This window comes from Pseudophryne corroboree, chromosome 1, assembly GCF_028390025.1.
Source record: "Pseudophryne corroboree isolate aPseCor3 chromosome 1, aPseCor3.hap2, whole genome shotgun sequence".
Classification (NCBI taxonomy): Eukaryota; Metazoa; Chordata; class Amphibia; order Anura; family Myobatrachidae; genus Pseudophryne; species Pseudophryne corroboree.
Genome location: NC_086444.1, coordinates 1,188,885,754 through 1,188,896,811, shown reverse-complemented (window position 1 = coordinate 1,188,896,811; position 11,058 = coordinate 1,188,885,754).

Here is an 11,058-nt window from a genome sequence, read left to right as displayed (position 1 = left end):
AGGGGCTCTTTGTAAACCAAAGTGTAGTAATTTATACTGAATGAGACCCCCTGGTCTGGAAAAGGATGTCTTGGCATTGGCAGCTTCTGTCAAAGGATTTTGCCAGTACTCTTTTGCTAAGTCAAGAGTGGTGAGATACTAACTTTTTGCTAAATGTTCTACTTATTTGTCAATTGGGGGGATTTGGATAGGAGTCAAACTGAGAAACTATTTAATTTTTGGAAATCATTACATAATCTTAAGGCTCCTGTAGGCTTTGACAGAAAATAACAATCTAGGTACATGTTGTGTTGTGTTTTACCTAAGCTGCTACTTGGGAGGGGTTAGTCAAACCCCTAAATATGTAAAGTAGTGCTTTATAGTTGTTGATTAGAAATGGGATAAACAAGATTCCACTGTGATTAGGAAATGTGGAAAATTTTAATCTACTGTGTTAATATACTGTATTAATTATTTTTTTAGAAATTAGAAATTTATGAAAATTCTGGTTATATAAATATCTTACCCATGACAGTGATCATTCATATTTTTACTTTGAATGATCACTGTCATCGGTGAGATATTTTTATAACCATATATTTTCTGAATTAAAAAAAATTATATTTTATATAATAAATTTTTCATAAATTCTTTATCCCGCTATGATGTTGCTTATCCCATATGTAATCAGCATCTATACAGCGCTACTTTACACTATTGCAAAGGTTCTCAAACTCGGTCCTCAAGACCCCACACGGTGCATGTTTTGCAGGTCTCCTCACAGAATCCCAAGTGACATAATTAGCTCCACCTGTGGACCTTTTAAAATGTATCAGTAAGTAATTAATACACCTGTGCACCCGCTGGGTTACCTGCAAAACATGCACTGTGTGGGGTCCTAAGGACCGTGTTTGAGAACCACTGCACTATTGTATGTCTTTTTTCCTCCTTAGGCACAAAGATAATGGGATCAGTCCATTCACTGTTTAGGCGGGTACACACGGAGAGATCCATGTTTAAAATCTAAGCAGTCTGACTGGTGCTAGATTGATACTGCATGCAGGCTCAATCTAGTGGGCCGCTCACTTCACCACTGTGTGAAGTGAGTGCCCCCCTGTCCGTCCGTCCCCTCGCTTAGCACATCGCACTGTGCTGAGCGTGAGGAGAGATGTGTGCTGAGCGGTCTGTGTTAAGATTGCTCAGCACACATCTCCCCCATCAGTACCCCCCTTCAGACTCCTCTTTGACCCCTAGATGCACTATCTCATCCAGCTCCCATTTTACTGCTGCCCGTTTAGACTTGGGTATGCAACATGACTTCTGTTTTATCACCACCCTGGGTGAAGTAATAATATTATGTTGTATGGTTTGGGTTTTCCCTGTGATGGCCGAGAACACAACCTGGTACTGTACTTCTAAGTTTACCAGTTTTTTTTTTCTAACTGGGATTCAAGGTGACTTCCATATGAACCTTATAACCTAGGGTTTTTATGGCCACTGAAGAGGGCTGACTTTTCTTTCTAGGGTTTCAGTAAATTCACATGGTAGATTTGGACTTACTTCCTTCTACCCTCTTGCCAAAGCTTATAGTTCACAGGCCCCATTATATCTGATCTCATAAGGGCCTTGCCACTGGGGATACAATTTACTTTCAGTGGCGGGTAAGAGAACTAGTACCTTATCTCCTGGTTTAAAGGACCGGTAAACTGCAGTAATGTCATAACTGAGTTTCTGACACTGTTGAACCCAGTTCATGTACTCATTCAGAAGTGGTTCAATTTGCATTGAACGGTCATACATTGGGCCACAAACTGAATTATGTTAGGCTCTTGGGGTGACTGCTGCACACACACTTCTTTTATCAGATCTAAAATTCCCCTGGGTTGTTTACCATAGAGAAGATTTAAGGGGATAAACCCCATAGAGGCACATGGGGTACCTCTCATACTGAAAACATCAGATAGGGTAGGAGTAGGTCCCAATCATGCTTCTCCTGAGACAATGCCTTTTTTCAATAACTTCATGGTTCATTTAAAACTTTCAACCAGACTGTCTGTCTGTAGGTGGTAAACTGTAGGACAGAAGTAATTTCATCCACCTCTAAGAAATAACAAAGATCTTTCATTAATTTTGAAACAAAAGTGGTACCCATGTCCATCAGGACCTCTTTTGGTATTCCCAACCATATCCATAGATTTAGTAATTCTCAGGCAATACTGATTGCTTTCATGTTACATAGCAGTATGAGCTTCAGATATCTGGTGGCATAGTCAACCACTACTAATACGGATGGAGTTGAGGCTCCATCTATTACTAGGCATGCCTGCCTGGGTGCACCTGGATACTTTGAGCACCTCCGTCCAGGCGAGCACACGCGCCTTACAGAGATGCTTACAATTGGAATTGGCTCTGTGCATTCCTGGCTTGAATAGGTGGATAAATCGCCTAGTGACGCCGGGGATGCACACCTGTGATCAGGCAGACAAAGAAAAGGGAGGCTCGATCTGAATGTACTGATGCCCATGAGCAGATTTTTTCAACATTCCTATGAAATCTATATCAATTAAATCCACTCAAAAGGCCAAGAGATGATAAGTAAGGGAACCAGGGGCCCCCTAAATTCTGGCCAGGGTACTGTCTTCTGACACACTGGGCATTCTTGACAATATGTCTTTATTGCTGCATTACTGCCTGGCCAAAAGAACCTTAATTGTATACACTGGAGAATTTTCTCCTCCTCTTAATGCCGACCCAACAGATGAGTGTGAGCTGCCTTCATTACCATCTGGTGGTGTTTCTGGGGAAACAGAAACTGGTCTACCTTTTTACCCTGTAAATAAGCATTATGGTAGAATAAATCATTTTTTCAATAGAAAGTATGATACCCCTTATAGTGGTAAAACAGTAATTACCAGACCATTCACTTTTACAACACTTTCATAGGCAATTATCAAATTTCCATCATTCTGTTGGTCCTGCCCAAAGTGCCTTGGTCTCATTGCCCCCCTGCTGTTCACTGGTCAATGAGGTTTAAACATTCACAGAACTTTGGCATCGTTTAGATCTTGGTTTCTGGATAACTCTGCCTCTATCTGTCCGCCGATGCCATACTGTCAGGTTCGGTCTGGTTTGTGTCCCCGGAGGGGGCGCTAGTGGGTCAGTGGAGGTAGGATGGAAGAAGTGAGGATACTGGATTGGATTCCTGCGCATGTGCGCAATGTTGTTTATTAAGCAGAAAGATAAAACAATATGGCAGCAGGAATACTTGTAGAAATAAACAATAATAAATGCAATGGGTATGATGCAGCGTGGAAGCTGAGAGTCTATGGCAAAACAGTGAGAGTCTATGGCAAAACAGTGAGAGTCTATGGCAATATGCTGGTATGGGAACCAGAGATGATAAACACGTGGAGCCAGCAGAGGTGATGATAATGGTAGCAAACCTGGTAGCAGATGCAGAAGACTTGATGCAGGGTTCACAGTGCTATTGGGAAAGCACCGGCAGCTTGCAAGCTGATTCACAGGTGAGGTGATGAGCTGCACCTGGAGATGGAGTCTCTACAGCTGAGGCTGAAGCACACTGTGTTGGAGATTGGTGTGAAGCCTGTAAATGAATGCAGGAATTGCTGATGCTTGTAGTTCCATGGAGCTGTAGTAGGATAACCAGGAACACGGAGTAACAAGCAGGTAACCAGGAACACGGGGATCTGGAGACTGGAACACAGGAACTTACACACTGAATGCAGCAGGAGAGCTGGAGTGGTTGCTGGAACTTGTAGTTCCACAGGAACACAGGAACTTGCACACGGAATGTCGCAGGAGAGCTGGAGGGGTTGCTGGAACTTGTAGTTCCACAGGAACACAGGAACTTGCACACGGAATGTCGCAGGAGAGCTGGAGGGGTTGCTGGAACTTGTAGTTCCACGGGAACACAGGAACAGCTGGGAACTGGAACAGCTGGGAACTGGAACGGAACTGGAGCAGCTGGGACCTGTTGTTCCACAGGTCCACTACACAAGGATATCTCTGTAGACAGAGGATTGCAAACAGGAGCCACCTGTTCACGGGATGTGACGTGTTGTCCAAGGCAATGTGAGAGAGCCACAAACTGGAAGTTATACCTCCTGCCCAGAAGTGATTGGACACAAACTGCAGGCAGAGATACTAGCTGGATTAGGTGTCCAGATCAGCTGTGAGTTAGCTGAAGCATTCCAGGCTGCAGAGGACTGAAAACTAGAACTGGAACAGAACTGAACTGGTTAGGTGGAGCACGGAGAGCTGTGGGCTGCAGGAGACTGAAGACTGGAACAGAACTGAACTGCTGGGACCTGTAGTTCCACAGCAGTGATGCGATGGAAAATGCAGATTCCTGACAGTACCCCCCCTTTTATGGGTGGGCACCGAACACCCACGCTGGAACTTGGAGGAACCTTGAAAAAGAACTTAGGAAAACACAAAAGCAGAGGTCCTCAAAAGTCTTCCCAACTTTCATCTTCAGAAGACAGATTTTCCTCGTCAGAACAAGTAGACCATTCAGGGTCATTTGAGACAGAATTTACTTCCTGGGAAAAGGCATAGCTAGGAAGGATAGAACCTCCCATAATGTAACTTGAGTCTTCACCAACAAACTCACTTTCAGAGTCAGAGTCCAGGTCTAGTGTGGTCATGGGAGCCTTTTGTTTAGGAACAACAGAATCTGAGACAATCTGTGGACCAGTGAATTTGAAGCTATATGAGACACCAGGACTAGGGTTTACGGCAGCATAGCCAACACTTACATCAACAGATGATAGACTTTGAGCTGGTTTTTGAGCTCTCCAATTCTTGTAATTCTTGAAATCTCTGATACATTGATGTAACAGAACCTGATCGAGTTTGGAAGGAGTTGAGTCGAAAAACTGAGAACAGGAAGACTGATCAGAAGACTGAGCAGATGTTGAATCCGGGGAGTCAATACTTTCAGAAGTGTTGCTGTAAGATGGAGACACGGGAGTATATGCAACTTTCAATTCTGAAGTCTGAGAACCTTGTCTTGACTTTACAGCTTGGAAATCTTTAATAGCTTGGTCTAATGTATCCTGATCTTGCATAGACAGAGATGTTGGAGAGGATTTAGCAGTAGACAAACTGTTGACAAATTGGCCAGAATGCCCAGATGACTTTGAATGCATAAACTTTGGAGCAAACTCCTGTTTTACGGCTTCGCAGAAAGCGGGAAGATCACTCAGTAGCGGATCTTTAGATTCAATGAGAGGATTCGCCCAGTCCAGTGCTCTACCTTTGAAGAACAGGAGGAAGTATCTGATTGCATTAGCTGGAGAAATAGTCACTGAAGGTTCAGACTCAGTAAAAGCGAGGTATTGGCTCGCCACTGCACGAAACTGAGCATAGTCACCATCAAAGTAGACTGGAGCTTTGTATCTGGTGGACACTTGGAAGGCTGAATGTCAGATGAAGTCTCGGAAGACAATGTAGGACACTTGAGAGTTGAGGATTGGAATAAGCATTCAAAAGCAGGAGTAGAATCAACTTGAAATGCTCGAGGGTGGAGAGAGGACGTCATCTCCTGGATTGACTGACGGGAATTCTCTGCTGAGGTTGACAGAACGCTAGAAGCTTCATCTTGGGGTGAGATGCGTAGAGCCTCCATCTGGGTTAAGGCAACTGCAATATCTGCAAGAACTGTAGACTCTGGACATAGCGACAGGAGTTGCTTACTTGAAACACTGGAGAGAACCACACCGGGTTCAGAGGAACTGGAATCGGCAGGAACCGACGAAGGTAGCTCAGCATTGGAAACAGAGCTACTCAGGCTGGCTGGAACCAGAGGAGGCTGATCTGGACAGACGTATGGGACCGGATTGGGTCCAGATAAGCTTGAACCGGCTGGAACCGGATTTGATATGAAGAGACTGAAATCGGCTGGAACCGAAGGAGTCCTCGGAGTGACGGATAGGACCGGATTTGATCCAAGGATGCTGGAATCGGCTGGAACCGAAGGAGGTAGCTCAGCATTGGAAACAGAGCTACTCGGGCTGGCTGGAACCAGTGGAGGCTTTGGACAGACGGCTGGAACCGGGCTAGGTCCATTGACACTTGACTCTGTATAGACAGAATCCGGATGTTCTGATGATCCCTCCTGGAGTGGTACTGAGCTGGTAGCACTCTCCGAAGTTGGCAAACAAAAGTTCATGTCTGTATCTGTGACTTTAAGAATTCCTCCTGGGATCTTGGCCCTGGATTCCTCACTTGAGGCTGAAACTCTAAAGACCCCTCCTGGGGTTAATAGATCAGACACACTTCTTTGAGTTGCATGCCCGGATGCCACTTCTGGAACCTGAACATCAGATACCCCTACTGGGGTCACAACATCAGATGCCCCACCTGGGGCTGTAGTCACAGACGCCCCTTCTCGGGCTGCGGGCACGGACGCCCCTTCTCGGGCTGCGGGCACAGACGCCCCTTCTCGGGCTGCGGGCACAGACGCCCCTTCTCGGGCTGCGGGCACAGACGCCCCTTCTCGGGCTGCGGGCACAGACGCCCCTTCTCGGGCTGCGGGCACAGACGCCCCTTCTCGGGCTGCGGGCACAGACGCCCCTTCTCGGGCTGCGGGCACAGACGCCCCTTCTTGGGCTGTAGACACAGAAACTACTTTAGTTATGGGTAACATAGATAGTCTCTGTTGATTTCTGAACTTGGGATTGGGTCTATTTGTCACAGGACCCCAATCGTATACTTTTTGGACACTCCTGTCCGGGGTAAAGGAACTTGAAACTGTAGAGGATACGTTGGAAGGTTTGCAGGTGAAAACACTGTGATGCTGGGACCTGTCACCAACTTTTGAGTTGCGGAAGGAACAGTCCTTAATAAGATGACTAGAACTTCCACAGTAAAAGCAGAGGTGAAGCTGCTTGCGATGGCGGCGTTCAGCTTCCGTGAGTTTGGAGCGCGGGTAGCTCTGGAATCTGCCCTCTCTCTGCATAGGAGAAGAGACTTTAGCTTGAAGAAAAGTTGACACGGAGGTCGCACTAGTCTCAATACTTTGAGCGGTACTCTTGACTGCGTTTAAAGCACCACCTAGGATTTCTGGCATTATTGGAATGATTTTTGTTAGGAGACTTTGAAGTTGTTCCAATAGATGATAAAGAGTGCTTATTGGCTCAGAGTTCACAGCAGACAACAAAGGAGTCTTGAAGCTTTCAAAGGAGGAAGTCGCTCTCTCTGGATAGTTAGCTGTGAAGGGACTGCCATAGGACTGACTTGAGCAAGATCCATCCACAGGAACGGATTGTGCAGGGAAAGTTGAAATGACTGGAGCAGGAGTGACTTGAACAGGAACTGGAGAAACAACAGAACTTGGAAGGGATTGCTGCAAGGTATCCAAACGGATAGACATTCCCTGTAGAAACTGGAACATCTGCTGCTGCGCAGCCTCTTGACCATCCAAACGGGAGACCAGATTTTGTAAGGCCCTTGACCCCACATTCTGACCACCATCCGAGTCCATGGGCCTTGGACAAACTGTCAGGTTCGGTCTGGTTTGTGTCCCCGGAGGGGGCGCTAGTGGGTCAGTGGAGGTAGGATGGAAGAAGTGAGGATACTGGATTGGATTCCTGCGCATGTGCGCAATGTTGTTTATTAAGCAGAAAGATAAAACAATATGGCAGCAGGAATACTTGTAGAAATAAACAATAATAAATGCAATGGGTATGATGCAGCGTGGAAGCTGAGAGTCTATGGCAAAACAGTGAGAGTCTATGGCAAAACAGTGAGAGTCTATGGCAATATGCTGGTATGGGAACCAGAGATGATAAACACGTGGAGCCAGCAGAGGTGATGATAATGGCCCTCATTCCGAGTTGATCGCTCAGTTTTTCGTTCGCACAACATCTTTGCAAAGTTGCGTTAGTGTAGTAAATTTGCGAACATCCGCCCCCAATGTTTTTTTGCTCTTTCGTACGCAGTATTACACAAAGTGGGCGTACGCCAAATGACATCGCAGCAATGCGAAAACATTGCAGCAATGCGAAACCATCGCATTAACACATACTTCATCGTAAAAATACTAAGTTGTAGTAGATTTACACATTTATCATTAAAAGTGCTCACTTTTGCGGGCAAACGCACCACGATGCTTTTTTTTTACTATTAAGTGGAATAACACCTTCCAATTAAAAGTCCACAAGCCCTCCTCAATTACAAATCCAATTAGTGAAATGAATTGTAATGTTCATGATCAATTAAGTCTTTTTAAAATACCTGAAGAACACTTTGTAGCCATAATTGTACCTAAGTTTTTTTTGAATTTAAATATAAATATAGATGTTTGCAATGTGCTTGGTCTAATGTTTTTTATTACATTTTTTAAGTAGAGTTTTAGTATGTGAATGAAGGTGTTTGCATGTTTATTTAGACAATAACAACATATGTATTTTTAACATTTTAAACAAACTTACGTTAGATGTATGAAATGTTTAAGGTAATAAATGTCTGTTCGTCAATCTGCTGTTCCTTTATTGCATTAATAAATAATAAACACCCGCTTAACTTTAAAAAAAAAATTATTTTCTTTTTTGTTTTTTGTTTTTTTATAATATAAACATTTTTTTTTTTTGTTAAAACAAAATTTAAAACAACGTTTGCATTTGGTCAACAAGACCCAGCAAGGCCTGGAGATGTATCCTCATGTTCGCAATAATGGCCGCAAAAGATGTGGGATCTCCAACGGCAACATCTGAAATTAAGAGATAACATAAACATTAATAACTTACTCACATTACTTATACAAGCAAGGCACAAAGCACACTTTAATGCAGGCATGTCCAAACTGCATCCCTCAAGCTGGTGTGAAACTACATATACCAGCATGCCTTGACTCAGTTTTGGGGCCAGGGAAAGCCAAAGCTGTGTCAGGGCATGCTGGGATGTGTAGTTTCTCAACAGTTGGAGGTCCGCAGTTTGGACAGGCCTGCTTAATGGCAAAGTTACTACATCATGGCTGTTTTATGGTACAATCATTAGCAGAAAAACACACAAGCCTGCTCAGGGTTTTTTATTAAATTATTACCGTTTACGAGACCATGGGGTACATTTACTACTATGTGAGTTATATTTAAGATGGAGCGTTGCCCATAGCAAACAAGCAAAAATAAGAATATTATCTTGTAGAAGTGGTTCCCCAATTGTAAAGTATAATCTTATTGGTTGCTATGGGCGACATCCCATGTTAAAGATAACTACCATCTTCGTCAATGTTACAACATGTTGGCATTCATTTACATCTGGAGTGTATTTTTGTTTTGTTTTATGGGTTTGGTCCTGCATCATCACACTGCATATCAACATCTTCAGAAGGACAACAGATCCTAGCATGCCCACACTACCTGAAAGCTGACCTTACTAAATAAGGTCAAACAGGTTTGACTTTATCCAGTAATCATTTTGTGAGTGTAACTTTCACACCACAAATCAGTGTGTCATTAGGCTGCATAACAAAGTGAAGCATGTGATTTGTAAGTGCAAATATTAAGACTACACAGGCACAAGTGTAAAAGACCAACAACATACTAAACTCCACTCAGGTCTAACTGTTTCCCTGAAAACCTAACACATATAAACCCTGTTGTCCTGGCAACCCTGTCGACCTAATGAGTGTCGACCTAGAGTGGACTCACAAAACATTGCACACATAAACACTGTACATATAATGACACTCTCAAAAATGTAAATACAACATGTAGACCATGAAGAATAACACAAATATTTGTCCTTGGTACAAGAATTCCAACAGTACAACACTGCATGTTTTGGCATTGTAAGTGTAAGTAGGTAATCATTTTTGGAGAACATGTTAAAACACTTACTTTCCTCTGCAACATGATGGTTGCCAGTTATTTCTTCAGGGGCTTCTTCTGCCCACTCACTGGGTGGGGAATGCGGCTGGATGGGGGAAGGCGGCTGGATGGGGGAAGGAGGAGGGATTGGGGAAGGAGGAGGGATTGGGGAAGGAGGAGGGATGGGGGAAGGAGGCTGGATGGGGGAAGGAGGCTGGATTGGGGGATGTAATTACAGAGGGTGGGTCTGATTGAGAGGGCGAGGGGGGCGGAGAGAAAGTTAAGCCAATAGAGGGTGAGGGGGGCTGAGAAGGTGATTTTGAAGTTGAAGGAGAAGGGGTATGGGAAGGAGGAGAAGGGGTCACAGAAAGAGATAGAGAGGTGGTGTGAGAAGGGGAGTGGAAAGTGGAGTGGGCCTGGGAAGCTGAGGGGGACTGGGAAGCTGAGGGGGACTGGGAAGCTGAGGAGGACTGCGAAGGGGAGGGGAAGTGAGAAGGGGAGGGGGACTGGGAAGGGGAAGGGGGCTGAGAGGTCTGCCGTTGTTCTCGTCCTATAATGATAATTTTGACCAAATTTATTTTGCATGTTAAATTACATACTAAACAATTTTAAAAATCACTGTTCTGTTCCATGTAAAAGACTGTGGTTTGTTTTTCTAAAAAATACACAGTTTTAAAACCTCATCATGTTGGCCACAGCAAACAAAATGAGTCAAAACTTTTACTTTGAAGCTCATTCCTTAATCTATTCCATTGAGTCATATTGATTGGTCTAGGCAACATCACCAGATAACTATTCAAGGCACCTTATTATATAGACAGCACTGATCAAGTATTTGGGTACAGTTTCCTGCCTGGTTATTAATTCTGGAAAACATGCACTTGTTTGGTGACACTTTGCTACAGTCAGTACTGTTTGCCCTAACCACACACACTGTCCTATGTTAAAAAAATGGACAATCAGCGTTGCAATTAGCCTACCACTTAGTGTAAATTTATTAAATTTTTGCTAATAATCTTATGTAATGTAACTTACTGCGTGTATGCATAGCCCGTATTTGCTGGCGGATCTCCGCCAACAGCTCTGGCGTCCTCCTGCGGAGATCCCTCCATCTCCTCTCTAGTTGGATGATTGTCCGCCTGCTGCGGACGCGAGTCCGCAGCAGGCGGCGGACCTCCGCGTAGGCCTCGCGCTTAACCCGATTTGGGATGAAGCGCCCAACGCGGCCTACGCGGCGGTCCATCAC